Raw genomic sequence first — 22,218 nt, forward strand, 5'->3', positions numbered from 1 at the left:
ATTCCGATAATCCGGAGAATAATGGCTAAATAGAAGCTAAATGGTGTTTGCGATCAAAATCTCCAAAATTACTCACTGCTTCTTTATCATGGGAAGCCAAGTTACTATGCTTCCGCACAATTCACCCACCTTGCGGCTAGATGATGGTAGAGTGGGAAAGTCACTTGCAAGTCCACTAAGATCTAAAGAAGTGTGCACGTGAGCTGCTGAGGTCAAGAGGAGTAAACTCTATCTTGGTGTACACTAGGCATATTTATCCTTCATTGTTTATGTCGAGTTTTCTACAAGAGATTCAAATGGAAATTCCATTTCTCTTCTTCACGAGTCCCATACGTCTCCAACAACAACAGCGACTAGCAGATGTAGTCAAACCGAGATGGAGACGTCAAGATTGAACAGGGAAAGAAACATCTGGGGGTAATGGCTTCTCTGTTTCCCACAGTGGGATCACAATTGATGTGAGCCGCTATATTAGTCAGTGGTGTTGAAGATCAGTTCAGGCCTGCAGAAATAAATGGAGAAAGTGTTGCTGTAGCCGGAGGCAGGAAAGCATTGGCTAGATGGACTTGGAGTCTACTGTGGTGCAGTTTGGAGGCTGAGTGATGTATTCGGAGTTGGCTAGTGACCTGAGATGAATGGAAATTGCGTTCGAGTTCGATACCGAAATCAGAATCATCAGCTCCTCTTGAAGTTGAAGGGAAATGTCAGTTGTATTTGAAGGTTTGGGTCTTATTCCATCTGGGATTTCAAGAAACAAACCGTGAGCTTGTCTGCTACAGAAAGTGGAGATGACTGGTTTTACATGGGATGTTTGATGTGAAAGGAGATGATTAATGGCAAGCAGCAACAATGGCAGTCGACAGTTAAGAAAGGCGCTGGTGGAATTTTGGTTCAAAGTGAAGTAAGGATCTGTGTGTTTTCCCACAACGACTGCACTGAGAACTTGGAGATGGACTGAGGTTGCAGCAACAAAAGTTCTCTGTGGTGTGAAGTTAGATGGCTAGAGGATCGGATAGAATAGTAATTGGTAGCGAGAATCGAAGTAGTTGGTGCTGTGGATTTAATGACAATAAGAATGAATATCTGGTGGCGTTTGGGTTGCTTTATAAATTGCAGTATATTTATTGTTGGTTTCCCAACCTACCAAGTTTTTGGCGCCGTTGCCGGGGAGTGGCTGCAAAATACTCTCTGATTGATATCTTTTTGTACATAATTTTATTTTGTTTTTCTTTTAGATTTCTTTTGGTTCTTTTTACGCATTTTATTTGATTTTTTTTAGGTACCTTAGCCTGAAGTGTTGTGGGCGAAAAGAAATTATGAACTCGCAAGGATTTTGCAAGAGCCACTCGGAAGATTTATTAGAGGTTTGCTTAGCTCATTTTGGGTATGATTTTGATGATGATAGTTTTATTTGTGAAGTCAATGCCTTGTTAGACTCCACGCCGTTGTTAGACACCAATAAATGGAAGCCCAAACTAGAACCTCTAGTTTTGCCCGAGCTTCGACTAGTTCCATCAGTCGAGGAAGCTCCGACTTTGACCCTTAAGCTATCAAGTTATGATTGTTTTCATATTGGAGATATTATTAATGAAACTGTTGTTTCTGAGAATGGGTCAATTAGTCATGATATTATTGCGCCATTGAGCCTTTGTTCCACGGATGAATTTGAGCCAATATCTGTTTGTATGTCTGATTTTGTTGAATTTGAACCAATATCCGTCGAAGTTATTACCGCTGATTTAGAGCCTGATTTAAGGCATGCACCTCAGCAAGAAACTATTGAACAATTTATATCTCATTGTGTGAATGATTTACATTTTCGGACAGTACATGACTTGATTACTAAAGATTATTTTATAAGGGGAATGGATTCACATATTTTTGGATGAATATAGTATTTGCAGCTGCATATTTTCAGCCGACCGGACTAGTTGGGATGATCCTCAACTTTTCAGACTCTATATATATGATTGGATATCTACTTTGGGGTACCAGCCCCACCTTGTTTCAGAACATTCTACTGACAGCAGGGAAACAAATACATTTCACTTCTTGGAGGCATCCCATGCTCATGCAACACGGTAATATCTTTCCTTATCTCTTTTGCTTCAAATGGTAACAGTTTTTCCTTGTTCGTGCTTTTAATTTTATCTTTAGAACATTGAGGAGAATGTTAGATTTAAGTTTGGGGGTATGGGAGAAACTTTTTAGTTGCATTAATAAACTCCAGAGCCTAGAAATTTATGTTTATTAAGGATGACACTAACCAACCTAAGTGGATGGAAGCATTTTGATTGTAAAAGTTGAGGAACCAATCTGATTAGATGGCAATATCTAGAAGAGTCTATTCATAAAAGCACAGAGCTCAGGTGTTAGAAATAACATGATAGTTTCACCATATCTCGTTGAGTCCTTTTCACTTCTATTTTTATTTTGTTTTTAAACTATGTTTCTCTAAGTGATAGGTGGGGCCCACGATTCAAGTTGTTACCAATGCTAGGGTGAATTAGAGTGATTGAGATACCATGAAAAAATAAAATAAAATTGAGACCAGACCATTTGACCAAAAGGAACAAATTCAATAAAGTCGACCACTGGTACCCTTGTATATGCCAGTTGTGTTGACCTAGAGTTAGGTTATCGACCACTGGTTCCCTTGTATATGCAAGTGTGTTGATATTAGTCAGACTAGTATCTCAATCCATTAGGATAGGTTCATTTTGGCGGAGGCCTTCAGACAGATATGGGAAACGCCGTTCACTTAGTAAACATCAAAACCATCTATGTTTTTCTATATCCATCTTCTTGATCTATCCATGTGATTAGTTTTTGACTCCGGATATTGATGTCCATAGTGCAACTATCTGAGTACAGCTCTGTCACTTATATATGAATTTTAGTATGCTTGAGTGCAAACTCGTGTACATCAATTGGAATTTCGCATCAGGGTACTTCCTCTTGTAGTCAATAAGTATGCCAACCAAGGAGATTCTTTAGTGCCTTCCAAGGTTCGTTGTAGATAACTAGGGTCTGGAGTATTAAGGTTTTGTGGGTATATCTCTAGTAAGCCCTCCCGAGACTATAACTCGGCCACTAGGGACACGTAGGGGTTTAAAGGCTTATTGCATACGCTAAATGCAATCAACGATGCCTGCGACAGTGAGTTAGAATTTTATTTTTTAGTTTTGATTTGCTCGGGACTAGCAAAATATAAGTGTGGGGGTGTTGATAAGCACGGTATGTGCTACTTTTTATACCCATTTTATATTAGCTAAGACTCGGTATTTTGACTAATAACTCTATTTTAGTGCTTTTGTAGAAAGTACAGATGAATTCCGATAATCCGGAGAATAATGACTAAATAGAAGCTAAATGGTGTTTGCGATGAAAATCTCCAAAATTACTCACTGCTTCTTTATCATGGGAAGCCAAATTACTATGCTTCCGCACAATTCACCCACCTTGCGGCTAGATGATGGTAGAGTGGGATAGTCACTTGCAAGTCCACTAAGATCTAAAGAAGTGTGCACGTGAGCTGCTGAGGTCAAGAGGAGTAAACTCTATCTTGGTGTACACTAGGCATATTTATCCTTCATTGTTTATGTCGAGTTTTCTACAAGAGATTCAAATGGAAATTCCATTTCTTTTCTTCACGAGTCCCATACGTCTCCAACAACAACAGCGACTAGCAGATGTAGTCAAACCGAGATGGAGACGTCAAGATTGAACAGGGAAAGAAACATCTGGGGGTAATGGCTTCTCTGTTTCCCACAGTGGGATCACAATTGATGTGAGCCGCTATATTAGTCAGTGGTGTTGAAGATCAGTTCAGGCCTGCAGAAATAAATGGAGAAAGTGTTGCTGTAGCCGGAGGCAGGAAAGCATTGGCTAGATGGACTTGGAGTCTACTGTGGTGCAGTTTGGAGGCTGAGTGATGTATTCGGAGTTGGCTAGTGACCTGAGATGAATGGAAATTGCGTTCGAGTTCGATACCGAAATCAGAATCATCAGCTCCTCTTGAAGTTGAAGGGAAATGTCAGTTGTATTTGAAGGTTTGGGTCTTATTCCATCTGGGATTTCAAGAAACAAACCGTGAGCTTGTCTGCTACAGAAAGTGGAGATGACTGGTTTTACATGGGATGTTTGATGTGAAAGGAGATGATTAATGGCAAGCAGCAACAATGGCAGTCGACAGTTAAGAAAGGCGCTGGTGGAATTTTGGTTCAAAGTGAAGTAAGGATCTGTGTGTTTTCCCACAACGACTGCACTGAGAACTTGGAGATGGACTGAGGTTGCAGCAACAAAAGTTCTCTGTGGTGTGAAGTTAGATGGCTAGAGGATCGGATAGAATAGTAATTGGTAGCGAGAATCGAAGTAGTTGGTGCTGTGGATTTAATGACAATAAGAATGAATATCTGGTGGCGTTTGGGTTGCTTTATAAATTGCAGTATATTTATTGTTGGTTTCCCAACCTACCAAGTTTTTGGCGCCGTTGCCGGGGAGTGGCTGCAAAATACTCTCTGATTGATATCTTTTTGTACATAATTTTATTTTGTTTTTCTTTTAGATTTCTTTTGGTTCTTTTTACGCATTTTATTTGATTTTTTTTAGGTACCTTAGCCTGAAGTGTTGTGGGCGAAAAGAAATTATGAACTCGCAAGGATTTTGCAAGAGCCACTCGGAAGATTTATTAGAGGTTTGCTTAGCTCATTTTGGGTATGATTTTGATGATGATAGTTTTATTTGTGAAGTCAATGCCTTGTTAGACTCCACGCCGTTGTTAGACACCAATAAATGGAAGCCCAAACTAGAACCTCTAGTTTTGCCCGAGCTTCGACTAGTTCCATCAGTCGAGGAAGCTCCGACTTTGACCCTTAAGCTATCAAGTTATGATTGTTTTCATATTGGAGATATTATTAATGAAACTGTTGTTTCTGAGAATGGGTCAATTAGTCATGATATTATTGCGCCATTGAGCCTTTGTTCCACGGATGAATTTGAGCCAATATCTGTTTGTATGTCTGATTTTGTTGAATTTGAACCAATATCCGTCGAAGTTATTACCGCTGATTTAGAGCCTGATTTAAGGCATGCACCTCAGCAAGAAACTATTGAACAATTTATATCTCATTGTGTGAATGATTTACATTTTCGGACAGTACATGACTTGATTACTAAAGATTATTTTATAAGGGGAATGGATTCACATATATTTTTGGATGAATATAGTATTTGCAGCTGCATATTTTCAGCCGACCGGACTAGTTGGGATGATCCTCAACTTTTCAGACTCTATATATATGATTGGATATCTACTTTGGGGTACCAGCCCCACCTTGTTTCAGAACATTCTACTGACAGCAGGGAAACAAATACATTTCACTTCTTGGAGGCATCCCATGCTCATGCAACACGGTAATATCTTTCCTTATCTCTTTTGCTTCAAATGGTAACAGTTTTTCCTTGTTCGTGCTTTTAATTTTATCTTTAGAACATTGAGGAGAATGTTAGATTTAAGTTTGGGGGTATGGGAGAAACTTTTTAGTTGCATTAATAAACTCCAGAGCCTAGAAATTTATGTTTATTAAGGATGACACTAACCAACCTAAGTGGATGGAAGCATTTTGATTGTAAAAGTTGAGGAACCAATCTGATTAGATGGCAATATCTAGAAGAGTCTATTCATAAAAGCACAGAGCTCAGGTGTTAGAAATAACATGATAGTTTCACCATATCTCGTTGAGTCCTTTTCACTTCTATTTTTATTTTGTTTTTAAACTATGTTTCTCTAAGTGATAGGTGGGGCCCACGATTCAAGTTGTTACCAATGCTAGGGTGAATTAGAGTGATTGAGATACCATGAAAAAATAAAATAAAATTGAGACCAGACCATTTGACCAAAAGGAACAAATTCAATAAAGTCGACCACTGGTACCCTTGTATATGCCAGTTGTGTTGACCTAGAGTTAGGTTATCGACCACTGGTTCCCTTGTATATGCAAGTGTGTTGATATTAGTCAGACTAGTATCTCAATCCATTAGGATAGGTTCATTTTGGCGGAGGCCTTCAGACAGATATGGGAAACGCCGTTCACTTAGTAAACATCAAAACCATCTATGTTTTTCTATATCCATCTTCTTGATCTATCCATGTGATTAGTTTTTGACTCCGGATATTGATGTCCATAGTGCAACTATCTGAGTACAGCTCTGTCACTTATATATGAATTTTAGTATGCTTGAGTGCAAACTCGTGTACATCAATTGGAATTTCGCATCAGGGTACTTCCTCTTGTAGTCAATAAGTATGCCAACCAAGGAGATTCTTTAGTGCCTTCCAAGGTTCGTTGTAGATAACTAGGGTCTGGAGTATTAAGGTTTTGTGGGTATATCTCTAGTAAGCCCTCCCGAGACTATAACTCGGCCACTAGGGACACGTAGGGGTTTAAAGGCTTATTGCATACGCTAAATGCAATCAACGATGCCTGCGACAGTGAGTTAGAATTTTATTTTTAGTTTTGATTTGCTCGGGACTAGCAAAATATAAGTGTGGGGGTGTTGATAAGCACGGTATGTGCTACTTTTTATACCCATTTTATATTAGCTAAGACTCGGTATTTTGACTAATAACTCTATTTTAGTGCTTTTGTAGAAAGTACAGATGAATTCCGATAATCCGGAGAATAATGACTAAATAGAAGCTAAATGGTGTTTGCGATGAAAATCTCCAAAATTACTCACTGCTTCTTTATCATGGGAAGCCAAATTACTATGCTTCCGCACAATTCACCCACCTTGCGGCTAGATGATGGTAGAGTGGGATAGTCACTTGCAAGTCCACTAAGATCTAAAGAAGTGTGCACGTGCTGCTGAGGTCAAGAGGAGTAAACTCTATCTTGGTGTACACTAGGCATATTTATCCTTCATTGTTTATGTCGAGTTTTCTACAAGAGATTCAAATGGAAATTCCATTTCTTTTCTTCACGAGTCCCATACGTCTCCAACAACAACAGCGACTAGCAGATGTAGTCAAACCGAGATGGAGACGTCAAGATTGAACAGGGAAAGAAACATCTGGGGGTAATGGCTTCTCTGTTTCCCACAGTGGGATCACAATTGATGTGAGCCGCTATATTAGTCAGTGGTGTTGAAGATCAGTTCAGGCCTGCAGAAATAAATGGAGAAAGTGTTGCTGTAGCCGGAGGCAGGAAAGCATTGGCTAGATGGACTTGGAGTCTACTGTGGTGCAGTTTGGAGGCTGAGTGATGTATTCGGAGTTGGCTAGTGACCTGAGATGAATGGAAATTGCGTTCGAGTTCGATACCGAAATCAGAATCATCAGCTCCTCTTGAAGTTGAAGGGAAATGTCAGTTGTATTTGAAGGTTTGGGTCTTATTCCATCTGGGATTTCAAGAAACAAACCGTGAGCTTGTCTGCTACAGAAAGTGGAGATGACTGGTTTTACATGGGATGTTTGATGTGAAAGGAGATGATTAATGGCAAGCAGCAACAATGGCAGTCGACAGTGAACAAAGGCGCTGGTGGAATTTTGGTTCAAAGTGAAGTAAGGATCTGTGTGTTTTCCCACAACGACTGCACTGAGAACTTGGAGATGGACTGAGGTTGCAGCAACAAAAGTTCTCTGTGGTGTGAAGTTAGATGGCTAGAGGATCGGATAGAATAGTAATTGGTAGCGAGAATCGAAGTAGTTGGTGCTGTGGATTTAATGACAATAAGAATGAATATCTGGTGGCGTTTGGGTTGCTTTATGAATTGCATATAATGCTGTCGTAAACAACAACATTGGATTTGGGGTTGATATGGACTGCAAATTAATCAGAGAGAATAGAACTGATGCCATGGGTTAGCTGATGGTACTGTCTTCTGTGAGTCTTGTCTAAAATGAAATGGTAATTCAATATGTGGAATTGGTGAGGAAGATGATGAGACTTAGAAGACAGGAGAACTGAATCGGTGTTGGCTGAGATGGAAGCTAAATAAGATGGTTGTAGTGTATGCATGCAATTGGAGATTGGCTGATGGAAAGTGGTGTTGTGCTTCACCTTGGGCCGGAGTTGGATTTGGAGTATTGGATTGGGCCTTGGCTATTGGCTAGGTCTGATTTTTGGACTTCTCGCAACACCAGGTATTTATACTTCAACAGAGAAACCAGAAGGGGGCGGCTACTGGGATTTTTTCCCTTGCCTTTGGTACGGATACAGAGAGGAAAGACAGAGAAGAGGGGAGGAAGCCGGAGGCGGCACACAGCCGTTCAGGGTTTGAACAACTGTTTCATTCTCTGTTTCAATTTTGTTTAGCTAGGGATTTCATTTAAATTTATTTATGGCTTTTAAGAAAGTCATGTCTAGCTAAACTTCTTATTAGGGTTTAGATGGAAGCCATTTTGATAATATAAACTTTACGATGATATTTCTAATAATGATTCATTGAGTAGTAATTTCTCTTCATAAAGCTTGGTATTTATTCGATTATGTGATTTTCTTGATTATTTATGCTTTTCGATTGATATTTCGCGCTTTGGTTAAATCCCTTGACGTGATATGCTTTAGGATTGATAGGTAATGCTTTAGAATCACTACCCATGAAGCGAAGGAAGTTACATCGGAGAAACTATATTTTAGAATTTAATATACCATCTTCCGAGACATGAGATTTATTTCGATATTTGTCTTGAGTAGTAAATAGAAATTAGTAGAGTTTTATATGATTAAATTGGTGGAAATCGAAAATCCTAATAACCCATTCACACTTTGTTCATTGCTAGAATTATTATTATTTTATTTTGTTCCAAAATTCTGAAAATCATTAAAACATCATTTTGTCAATTAGTTACTTTTGATATTAGTTAGTAGTAGTATTTCACACTCCTCGTGGGAACGACCTGTACTTGCCATTGTTCTACTAGTTTGACACTGTGCACTTGCAATATATTTGTTGTAGGTTTCCCAACCTACCAGCGAGGCAAGAAATGACGGTTATAAAAGGAGTTTATAAGCGTGGGAGAGTGTTTTTAACTGCTTTGGAACATGTGTTGAGTATTGACCCGAGTTTAAAGAGAAACTGGTCAAGGTGGCACTTTATAGGCGGTTATGGAACTGCTCCATGGGACAGATGGTTGTCCCCTGCGTGTGCAACGGTTGCGCACGGTATTCGGCAAGTAAAGTTGTTGTATAAATAGTCCTAAGGCATGGGAAATTCGGCAGACTTACGTAGGAGAGCGTGAGACTCAAATTGAGAGAGTTTTTGTAAGGCTTGGTTCAAGAGGAACAAGTCTGTGTAAGTCCCTAAGTGGGCAGGTTTTGTATATCTTCCCTTTTGATGCAATAAAATGAGATGATTGTATCATGTCTAAGTGTTCTTAGTTGGCTGATTGTTATTAGTAATGTATGGCATTGTTTGAGTGCATTATGGGGTGCATTTGAGAAGTTAAGAGAAGTGAAAGAAGGCTAAAGACTTCCATTGGTGAACTCAAGAGTTGGTTGTTTGCATTGGTGCAAACTTATAAGGCTGAAATGTAGGTGGATGAAGTTTGATTCAAAGAACCATTGTGCTTCCGGGTTACATTTTCTCAGAAATTTTTCCGGGGCATTTGGAGGTGTGACAATCCCCATGGCATGAACCCTTCGAGACGAGGCACGTTACGCCCGTACACATCTGTGCTAAGCTAGCATCTAGGTATCTATCTAATCTAACAAGATGATAAATGAAACACAATTCCCTTCATTCTTGCCCCACCAAAATCTGATGTGGATAACTCTGATGAGAGTATTACAAAATGATACTCTCTCATTAGTTCTAGCCCCACATAATCAATTTCAATTCTTTGTTGCGCGTAAATTACACCTCCGACTTAACCCATTTTTCCTTAACCCCACGTTCTCTATGTAACTGATGACAAAACAACTACAACAACCTTCGATATTCCAAACTATCTTTGTCTTTCGCATCCTATTGATCTGTTCTTAAAATTGAGTCTTCGTAACCGTAATGGGTATGATTAGAACCTGAATAGTTTGGTGTTTATTATTTATTTTTCTTTGAATAATAGTTGAGCAATCATCATAAACAGGTAACTAAGGTAGCTCTCCAACAACCTTTTTTTTGAATTCATCATGGTTATTAATTTGGTTTTTAATCTCTCACGTCATGCGATGATGTTTTTGGAGGTAAGTTTAAGTGTTTGTTAAATTATTTTTGTGTTTACCATAATCAAAATCAAAATCAACAAAAAATCTTTATCTACATTCAGGAAACAAATCAAACCCCTACGGTCAACGACGGAACTGAGGGGAGGCTAGGTGGGCTACAGAAATTTCCCTCACTAAAATAAAATCTCTGACCCTGTAACTGTAACTGATTTCACGTACCTTTTCTCGCTTTACAACTTATCATAATTGAGATTATTAACTATTCATAGAATTTTTTTCCAGCCCACCCACACATGGAATCATGGTTCCGCCGCTGTCTATGGTTATTAAGTTTGGTTTTTTATCTCTCACAGATTTCAAGTCCACAAATTTCGGATTCTTCATTAATCATTTTGAATTTTCTATATTTTTTTTTGAGGTAAACCTATCTGTTTGTTATATTGCTTTTGTGTTTACATTTCAAATTATTGGACCATCTGTTGTTTCACGATTTCCTTGATGTGAAGTAACCATTGATCATCAAAAGCACTTCTTTTTCTGTTACAATTACACTATAGGAAATATTTAATCAAACCAGTTGGTAAGTTGTGGTTAATTAAAATAAATTAAAATCTTGCATTACATTGCATATATAATGGTTTTGGGTTTCTTCATGTACTGGTTTGGGTTTTGATTGAATATGACATTGTGACTGACACATCTTTACTTTAATTCTTTTGGGTTTTGTCTCAATTTGGATTTCCATTTGTACCAATTAGTTGATCAAAACTATAACATTTTGATTTTAACTGTTTCAGAAAAACCTTTAGAAAGATAAATAGTTGTGGGGGTGATTCTAACAAATTGTTTGTGCTGCAGGAGTTGGTGAAGCTTGAAAGGTGGTTGATGTAGAGGCATGTAAAATTGTATCCATCTTCAACCTTAAGCTCATGAGTTCACGGTAAATATTTAACCTAGAATGTGAATATATCATGTTTTGGCATTCATTTATCTGTTTTTTCTAAAGCTATGTCAAGACAATCATACTATCAATTTTTATTTTTAACACAAGATACCTGATGGAAATGAATTTCTCTACTTTCTTGTACTAAGATGAAAAACCCCAACTTCTTTTTGTGTGCAGTTTGTATGATCTGATAATCAAGCATGACAAGTTGGTCGAAAGTGTTGATTTCCATTTGTTATGAGACGGGGTTGACCCCAAGTGGGAAGATCCAGAATTTGATAGCGGCCCTGGCTAGAAACTTTAAAGATCCAAGCTTTTTACTTCTTTACTTCTTTAAGAGCTATATCGGTTTCTTTTAGATGAGGTTTTGACTATAAAAAATCATAGACCTATTAGAAAATCACTGCAAACCTCCTTGTTAGATCATAGTTCGGTTGAACTCACCAAGCGTTGGTATGTCAAGTTTGGTTATCATATTTTAGTGTGTAAAAACTCATCTAAAGTCGTTTGATTATATACTAGAGTCAACTTCGTTTAGGTTATACTAGAAAGTCTATGAATGTTGAGACATACAAGTATTACTCAAAAGACCTGAAGAATGTGAAGAATTAGCGAACTACAACGATGACATCATCCTTACACTTGAGGTTAGTAATATTGACTTGAACTGTTTCATTCCTAACGTATCTTTCAAGTCGTGCTATATTGAAAACATAACTGCGAAACTGTATATACTGTACATATTGTATAATGCTCTAGTGATGTGACATGGTCATAATTGTATGATCATAGTATTAGGGAATTAGACTACGAAGTATAACGCTTATCTTTTGAACTTTGTAGATATGACATCGACATAATCTTGAATATACTGAAAAAGGGGGGTCTAACAACCTCACTCAATATTTCTCTTAGCAATCTGTATGGACTAACTTCAATATACTTTTAAGAGAATAAACTAGACAGTCATAATCAATCTTAATAAAAATTATATTAAAGAGTTATATCTCAATTTCTCGATTCATTCCTTACTCAGGAAAATAGAAATCTGCGAGTCTAATTGAATACAAGAGAAATTAACTTGAACGGTACCAAAGACCAATGTTCAAGGATCAATCAACAACCAAAGGTTGGATTTACCAATTGATCGATTCAACGCACAACCTATGATATTTCAATTATATAACAAAATATAATGCGTAAAAGAAATAGCACAGACACCATAAGTTTTATTAACGAGGAAACCACAAATGCAGAAAAACTCCGAGACCTAGTCCAGATTGAACACACACTGTATTAAGCCTCTACAGACACTAGCCTACTACAAACTAACTTCGCTCGATATGGTAGTTAAACCCCAATCAATCTCACACTGATCCAAGGTACAGTTGCGCTCCTTACGTCTCTGATCCCAGCAAGATACTACGCACTTGATTCCCTTAGCTGATTTCACCCACAACTAAGAGTTGCTACAACCCAAAGTCGAAGACTTTAATAAACAAATCTATCTCACACACAAAAGTCTATAGAATAGTAAATCTGTCTCCCACAGAAATACCTACGAGTTTTTGTTTCGTCTTTTGATAAATCAAGGTGAACAGGAACCAATCGATAAACCAGAATTATACTCCCAAATAACATCCTAGAATTATCAATCACCTCATAATAATCTTAATCGACTAGCGAAACAAGATATTGCGGAATCACAAACGATGAGACAAAGATGTTTGTGACTTCTTTTCTATCTTGCCTATCGGAGATATAAATCTCAAGCAAATCTTCAAGATCGGATCACGCAACTACAAAGAAAATAGTTGGGTATGGCTTCACAATCCCAATGAAGTCTTCAAGTCGTTAACCTACAGGGTCTCAGTAGAAACCTAAGGTTAAAGGAGAATCGACTCTAGCTTATACAACTAGTATCACACAGGAGGCACGGGGATTAGGTTTCCTAGTTGCTAGAGTTCTCCTTTATATAGATTTCAAATCAGGGTTTGCAATCAATGTTAGCTTAGTAACAAAGCATTCAATATTCACTGTTAGATGAAAACCTGATTAGATTCAAGCTAATATCTTTCAACCGTTAGATCGAATCTTAGCTTGTTATACACAAATGAAATATACTTCATCTAAGTTTGAGTAATCGTACCTAAACTTGTACACTTAGTTGGTTCAACAACAGTTAACCAAATGGTTAGCCATATGAGCACTTTCATATCAATCTTATTCATCTTCACCGTAACTAGTTCAAATGACTTCATAAGAACTAGCTAGAGAGTTTTCCAATTGATTAGATCTCATAGAAGTATACAAGACACAATCGAAGCAAAATCGGTTTAATTCACTTGAATCGATTCATGAACTTTATAGCCACGGTTTGCAAATATTGCATTCCTTATTATATAAAAGTTTAAGTTCATGAACGGACCGATTTTAGAAAGTAACACACTTAAGTATGCGTACGGGTATGCGTACTAAAGTAACCGGATTTGAGTTTGTTTAAGTATCCAAACTCAGCCGAAATTCACGAAAATGAACTTTCTGCCAGTATGCGTACGAGTGTGCATACTTAGGTAACCGAATTGATTTTGTTTTAAGTTTATTACCATCCCATGGGATCGTGGATTCGACCATATAATCAGAGTAATAAAATTATCTATTAACATTCCATGAGATCAGCCGTGGATTCGATCATGAAATCGGAGTAATGAGATAAAATAGATTATCTTCTAGAAATTCAGTGGTGAATGTCACGGTAGAATTAATCTATTACAGAAGGGGATATTAGCCAGTAAGGCGTCATACCCGTCCTGAAAGGTGCATAGTCAGGGAACATCGAGTGTTTCCGACGTCCTGAAGGCATTTTTCCCTCTCAACAATTCTGTATGGAGAACCGCCAGAATCTATACACGGTCTCTCTACATAGTCAGGGAATAATGAGTGTCACCGACGTCCTCAAGGTGTTTTTCCCTCTCAACAAACAATTATGTAGGAGGACTTCCCAATCGTTCTTCTATGTAGAGGTGGGTCTCTCTTTGTAGTCAGGGAACATCGAGTGTCACCGATGTCCCGAAGGCGTTAAATTCTCAATCATACGAAGAACCGCCCAATTATGTTTTCTACATAGATGTCATGATGAAATGAGCAGCGTCGAACGCTCCGGGGAGGCATTTCGAGTGACATATGCATCATGGTTCGTAAAATATGAATCGTCACATGCGTTCCTGAAGCCGTGTCTGAAACATGCAGTATCATGATTTTACGATTTTGACCTTTATTGATAATCCGCCATCAACAACTACATTAATTTATTTTCAAGTAATTATGTAAGTGCATATCTTACTTACTTTTTGGTTTCAAATGCTCACATGTACATGATTGTGACAGTGAAAATTCACTTACTTGAGCAAGTTTTTATTTTCCAATGATATAAAAATTGCGGGAGATTATTCGATGTGAGGAGCAATGGGGTTTTTGATTTCTTTGTTGGTGCGCAAATAATGGACAATGGTTTATAAACAATTGAGCTTTAAAAGCAATTGAGGTATGCTTGATGAACTATTTGTAGTTATTGTAGTGATCAAATAATGGCATTCTAAATTGAATAAATTGATTGTTCAAATATTAGAATAAATTTTAGGAAAACAAGATATTGAGAATTATTGTGTATGACAATAAACATGTGACTCATATAAGTTTAGAACTTACGAAATGAAATTTGATACGAACCCAAAACCGAAATAAGTAGAAACCGAGTCAAAACTAATGTGAATATCATCTCTCACCAAAAAATGAACATAATATTGATTATGAATTTATTTGCTATTCTTGCACGATATTGAAAGGATATCAAATGTTATTAACAACGCTTTTCAAGCTAAGTTAATATGAATAGTGGATACGGTGAGATGTTGGTATATATATTGGTGTTTTACACCATGTTTGTTTTGATAAGTTATGGTTCAAAAATTGAACCAAATCGTTTGAAAGAAAGTGATGTTGAGATATACCCACATCACTAGGATTTTCGGTATTGGTACAATCTCAAAGTTTACTTTGGGGTAGAACAATTTTGTTAAAGATGTTCATACTTCCGAAATGAGAAAGATTTCTAGTTTCTGCCTATCTTGTTATTAACAAGATTGAGATTAGAAATTTGTTGAATTGGATCATTGCACTACTACAAATGATAGGTTATAGATAAAATATTTGAATTTAATATTACAATTTTATCATAACATGAATTGGACTTTGAATATTTGAAATATGAGATTTTGTCATGCTTTTTAAGAAATCAATGAGTTAGTGATGAATATGAGCATGCTATATTTTCTTATAAAATTGGTGAATTTTTTGAGTAACATGTATGTAATCTTACCTAACTCATAAAAGCATGTACAATTTCATATCTTACGCAAATTGCAATGATGCTGAATGAAATAAAATATCTGAGAATTTTATAAAGATGCTTCGAGTAAATTGTCTTGGTATCAAATATGATTTTTGAGTAGTGAATTAGGTAATGTTGATTTTACAAAAATCGTTTGAATTTTTATTCTCTATATTGTGCAAAACATTTTGGGTTTAGATCACCGTTTCATTAGTTTTTCACAATTTTTGGGATCTTCAGATATTGTTTTGAAATTCTGGTTTGAGTCAAAAAAATAGTGGGGGTTCCATACCCTATGTTTTACCAACTTTTATTTAAATTAGAGGAACTAGAAATAATGAAGGTGACAAGTAATTCACTAAGAACGAACCTAGAAAAACATATATAGTGAGACTAAATTTTATTCATGAATATTTAGTTGCTTATAATTTGGAAAATAACTGCTTATAGAGAGTAACTTTGTTATTAAAAAAAAAAAAAAAAAAATCTTTGGCAAAAAGTTTTTATGAGCCCAATGTTTTTAGAAAGCAAACATAAAATTGTTGACTTTTGCATTCATGTCACTAAATAACTTACATGCTTGTTTTGTTGATGTTGTTTCTACGATGTATGATTTGTTGTAGTCATAAGTAGAATATATACTTTTTATGTAAGTTAAAGATGAGAATTTATGTAAACCAAGAATGAAAAACTGTGTAGTTTCTACAATAAAAGAAATCATATAAGTTAGATAAGTTATCATTTATATTCTGAAAACAACTTTAAAACAATTTGTAAAAAAATTGTTTACTTGATTCTTTCAAATGATTTCAGAATTAATGAAAGTGAAATGCACAATTGCTCTTTGTTTTGTATGCATAAGTGATTCTTTGAAATTTTGTTCTAACTTATACGATATAAATGAAATTGAGAATATGCTTAGTTTACTATTTCACATGAAATACTTGAGTGAAGATGTGCTTGTTTTTTAAATATTTTTTTTTGTTTCATTGAATCTATTTCATTTCAATGAAAATAAAATTTTAAAAGAGATAGAAATATATATAGTATGACTGTAGTTAGTTTTCACTCATTTGGTTCAGTGCTAATGCTTTTGAGATTGTGTGTGATTGCACTAGACATGAGTATAGTAGCTTGGTATGTTTCTTTGCTACGTGATGGACTATATATAAGTATTTTTTTTTGTAGTAGGGGTTTATTATATTACTTCCGTAGTGGGGGTTTTATATTCAGATTTACCAATCCTAGTATGGAAAACTGGTAAAATTTTGAGAAGGTTATCATATGTTTCAAACACACCTTACACCTAGAAATACACTATCTAAATGGTAACCGCAATTCGATACTGTGAAGCTAATTGAACATCCTTTCAGATGAATCCTCTAAGGGATGGAGCGATTCAATCCTCTAATAGATAGAGGAACAAACATATTAATCCAATGTGATAGTAACGCGGCTATTGCATGAACTGAGAATGTAGCGACAACTATAAGAGTTGATGAGAATCTGGATTATATAGTGTCTGAAAAGAGCTTTCATTAGTCCTTTGACGAAAGGATTGATAAGAAGATGTGAATACACACTAGTGGAGAATAGAAGATTCGCGACCATGAGGGCAAGTCATATATACAAGTTAAATGACCAATTTTAACGGTCGCGGAAATGGTCGCAGTTTGACCGCGACCCATATCAACGACCGATTGTAACGGTCAATATGTTAAGACTGACACCAGTCGGTCCTAGATTTAGATTTTAATATAAAAAAAAATTAGATTCAGATTGCTTGACTGAATCTTCCTGAGCTGACTGAATCTGAGTACTCATCAAATGGAACTCAAATTAAACTCAAATGAAAATTCAAATGAAAACCAAAATAAACTCAAATGACAATCAAACTCAAATGAGAACCAAATTCAAATTAAATGTGAATCAAATTAAATTTGCACACAACTAGTCTTTCAATTAAACATTCACAAGGTTCAAATTACAGAAAAAAGGTATAAAATCTAACTTCAGACCAATTTAAGTTTCTACAACCATAAAGGTAATTGATTTCTAAGATTCAATTAAAAAATGATAAACTAATAAACGATTGGCTAAACAGCAAAAGGATAAACTCTGTTGATGATGAACTTAGCCTATATTTCATAATGGTCTATCTGCACAGCAAAATAAGTTCCCCCATTTTACACTGCAGCCTTGGAAAAGTCACCAGTAACTGCAAATGAAAACCTAGATTATGTACCAGCAGTTAAGATCAAACGCTGCACTAACAAAATATATTGGCAGCACAACATACAATATGACGCAAAACAGGATGGCAGACATTTGAATTTATACCAATTCACCAAACAACAAAGTTATACTACTGCAGGGTCATTCTTGATTTGAGCTGAAGAAAGTCAATTTCTTTGTTCTTATAAATAATAGCTGAGTGCTTTTAACTTTATCATGGAATCTTCTTTAATTTCTTATCTAACATATGTGGGATAATCACAATCAACATTTGAATATAATCCCAGAATACATTCATGTTTGTTGAGGGTCCATCCAAGGTACACCAAACAGTATAATTCAATTTGCAGAGAAAAGGCTACAAGAGAAGGGAATGCGTCCTAGAAACAACTGCATAGCATGATACAATGTTCTGAACAGTAGGATTCACAGCACTAAACTCCCACAGTCAACCAACAAGCAACAAGCAGCTTATTATAATCACAACTTGGAAATGTAGACTCGTCCTTTAGTTTTCCTAACAAACTAGGTGTTTCATGTTCTGTCCTAGATGGTGGAAGCTCGGATTCAGATGTGCATACTTGCATCACCTAATTGTTGTCAATGCCACGTTCCAAGTAAGATATGAACTGTTAAATGCTAGCCGTAAACATTACAGGATATATGATATGATGAGGGATTGCATATGGGATTAAACAATGAACTGAATTGCAAAGATACATATATACCTCGATAGTTAAGGCATTATGATTGCATATGTTCCACAATTCACATTCAGGTAGCTCCCTGACGGCATAAGAGTTGAATGTATGGTTAAATATCCATGTATATAAAGAAGGAAACAAAGAAAAAACAACTACACAAGTACCGAATATCAATTTTTACGTGAAAATCCATATACTCATCATTTACTTGAGCATCTCCATTCCAATACTCATCATCTCCAACAGTTACAGAAATTGGAGCTTCACTTGCGGCTCCAGTAAAGACAAATGGATCTTCAAAAGCATTCTTGTTGGTCTGACCTTATTGGAGACTCCAAAACCAAATTCCAATGTAGCCTTGTCACATCGCGGCAGTAAAAAACTTGTCTAGCTTGAGAAGCATGGATGATTGGCTCGTCAACTTCTCTTGAGTTCTTCATAAACTTTTTGAAGTTGAAAAACCTCAACTTTGTATCTCGGCCCACATATGATCCGTTTAGTTTGTCTGCCATTCGCACCCAATCACAGTTAAAAACAACTTCTCTGAAAACTCCATAGTCCACTTCAAATATATCTTGCAGAATACCGTAGTACGTAGTATCGTCATCGACTAGGTTAGTATCTCTGGAACTTGCTCTAAAGCTGGTAGAAACATTCATGGTAACTCCACTATTTTGTGTAACAATTTTTTTTTCAGCATCAGCAGTATAGAAAAGATAACCATTAACAAAATATGCATTGTACGAAACTTCCGAGAAGGAAGGACCAATTGCCAGCCTACGGAAATCAGACATGGAAGTGCCTTCAAGTTGTTCAAGCTGGTCCTGTAGCCATGAAATGTAGTCTAAACGCTTCATCCTTCCCGTACGAGTTTGGTTAATATTACGAACATATGTATCATATTTCCTGTCCAAAAAAAAAAGCGACAAGTGAGAAGGTTACTTTTCATAATGAAATGTAATGAAATGATTGAAAGATAAATCAACTTTAGATTAACTTACGCTTCCCATTCAGTATTTTCATCTGAATGTCTCAATATCCACAAACGAACTTGTTCATACCGTGTGTTGGTTAAAGAACATGGTTTTCCTTGCGAATGAACTGGGTACGGACCTTCGTAAGCATCACTACCCATTTCTATCTTTCCATGACACTTAAAAGACTTCCGTTTCCCCTTAGGAAGGATCTCAGCACAATAACGCGCTCCTTCATTGACCATATACTATTTTGTAATAGACCCTTCTATATAATTTTTATTGCGACCAAGAACCTTGTAGAGTCTCATCATCCTGCACATATGATAAGTAAAAAAAGATATGTAAGTTTGTACTCATTCTTGATGGCTCTCCAGATTTCTTCCTTAAGAGCCCAATTAACAGACCTTCAATCCTCAATACATGGTGGGACAACACTCCTGGCTATCACTCCAACTCTGGTGGCATATTTCTTAGAACCATCTTCAATTGGATGTCCCATTGAATTGAAGTTTATTTCCAAACGGTGGTCATCTGCAGAAAACAAAAACAAATTAATCCAAATTAAACAAAAACAAAAACACACATATATATATATATATATGACAAAGGAAACTCAAATACAATGTTGTGTGTTACCATTAATCCAACTTTCCTCTGTATTGTCAGCTTCACTGTTTGCTTGATGAAAAGCCTCATACAATCCATCTCCCCCATCCTGATTCCCATTAACATGGCCTGGAGAATTATCACCATCTGACGAAGGCACCCGGGGACTCCCTTTACCTGTACTTGCAGCAGCATGACTACCATCAGTTGATGGAGAACCTTGTGAATTGAGAAAATCCATCGGCCAGGTAGATGCACTTGACCTAGGAATAGTGCTTGCAGACCTAGTACTTGCAGAACGAGATCGGCTGCTACTTGGAATAGGAAGTCTCGGCATAGTTTCCTAAAATAAAATCAATATGAAAAATTAACTACAATACAAAAACCTAACTAGCTATCATTCTAAATCCAGTGGTATACTTGCTGGATTCTAAATCATGTTGTAATCACTAATAAAATCAATTACTTATTCAATTTCAAACACATAAATAAAATTATAAAACCTAACCACATGCTTGTACATAAAAATATCCCAATCAGAAATCATTCAAGTCATAAATCCACATACTTATAAAACCCTAAACATGATTCTTTTCAGCAACAAAAAAAAAAAATAGAACATAATCCACCAGCCAAATCAACAACATAACTGAACTAACCCTAACATATGATCCACAGACTAGATTGAAACTCATAAACTAAAGAACTATCATCCAAATCAAATAAAATCAGATATACCTGATGATTTTGGTAATCAAACAACCAAAGCTCTAGAGATTTACCTGAAATCAACAAACAAAACAATAATCGTTAAAACCCATAAACAAAATCGACCAGTTAAAAAAACAAACTTAAATCCAAAACCCTACTTGAACTTGTTCTTGATGATTTTGCTAATCAAACAACTAAAGATCTTGAGATTTACCTGAAATCAATAAACAAAACAATAATCATTAAAACCCCATGAAGATTATAGATCAGTAAAAAAATAGAAAATAAAACTTAAATCCAAAACCCAAACTGTACCTGTTCTTGATGATTTTTCTAATCAAACACCTAAAGCTCTTGATATTTACCTGAAATCAACAACCAAAACAATAAACATTAAAACCCCATGAAGAAAATCGAGTAAAAGAAAAAGATAAGAAATAGAGAACTTAAATAAAAAAACCTAACTGTACATGTACCTGATGATTTTGCTAATTAAGAGATGTAAAAGGTAAATCTTAGTGATGTTTAGGTTAATTGGTTCTCAATGGTAGAGTTGGTGAGAGGGGAGAGTGGTCTGCTTATGGAGAGAGAGAGAGAGTTTCTCTGTAAATGAACTGATGGAGAAAGAGGGGAGGTGGAGGAGATATATATAACATCGTTGATAACGAGGGGAAAAGGGAGGAAACCGAGTTAGATTTCCCGCCAGCACTGATTCAGCTGAGTCTAGAGGTCGTTGTATGAGTCGACGAATCGGGGATACAACAGTAATTAAAAAACTTATAGAACGACCGTTTTCAACGCTTTAGGTTGTGCTCCGATTTTTTTTACAACAATGACCATCTTCATCGGTCCACGGTCCGTTGACCATTATTGTGGGTCACGGATGTGGGTCAGGAATGCCCCATTATCCACTAGTGACATATTAGGGATGAGGTTGATGCCCATTAAGATTGAGGCATCTGTGATGGATACCCAACCTAGAAATAGGTTCAAAGGGACTAGACGAAGTCATAGATGATAGCATCATTGAGATTGAGTTATTTATGATGCGGTTACCAACCTATAACTCAAGATCTCAAAAGTAGGTTCAAAAGGGTAACCCTTACCTATGGAGTGAGATCCCAAAATATATGTTCAAATGGGAGACCAAGTCATAAATAAAAAGGAGGTGCGAGAATCATGCTTTTGAAGAATTCATCCCACGACATGATATCCTGAAGCGAGTAAGGTTGAGTTTAATTTTAAAATTTTAATTTTAAACTCTTAATGATGTTTATATCTCTATTTAGAGTGGGGTACTTTCACAAGTATTCTTGATAAACTCACCTATGTGAATGTGAAAGTGTTGCCGCTTTCTATGAGAATATGGGAAGTTCTCTAGATCATTCGTTAAACTTGGATACAAGCACAGGGCCATAATGTGCTGCCTTTAGACTTTACACTAGTATAGTCGTGTGTGTTAAGCGATCTTTTTATCTAC

The sequence above is a fragment of the Papaver somniferum genome, chromosome 6 (assembly GCF_003573695.1).
Source record: "Papaver somniferum cultivar HN1 chromosome 6, ASM357369v1, whole genome shotgun sequence".
Classification (NCBI taxonomy): domain Eukaryota; kingdom Viridiplantae; phylum Streptophyta; class Magnoliopsida; order Ranunculales; family Papaveraceae; genus Papaver; species Papaver somniferum.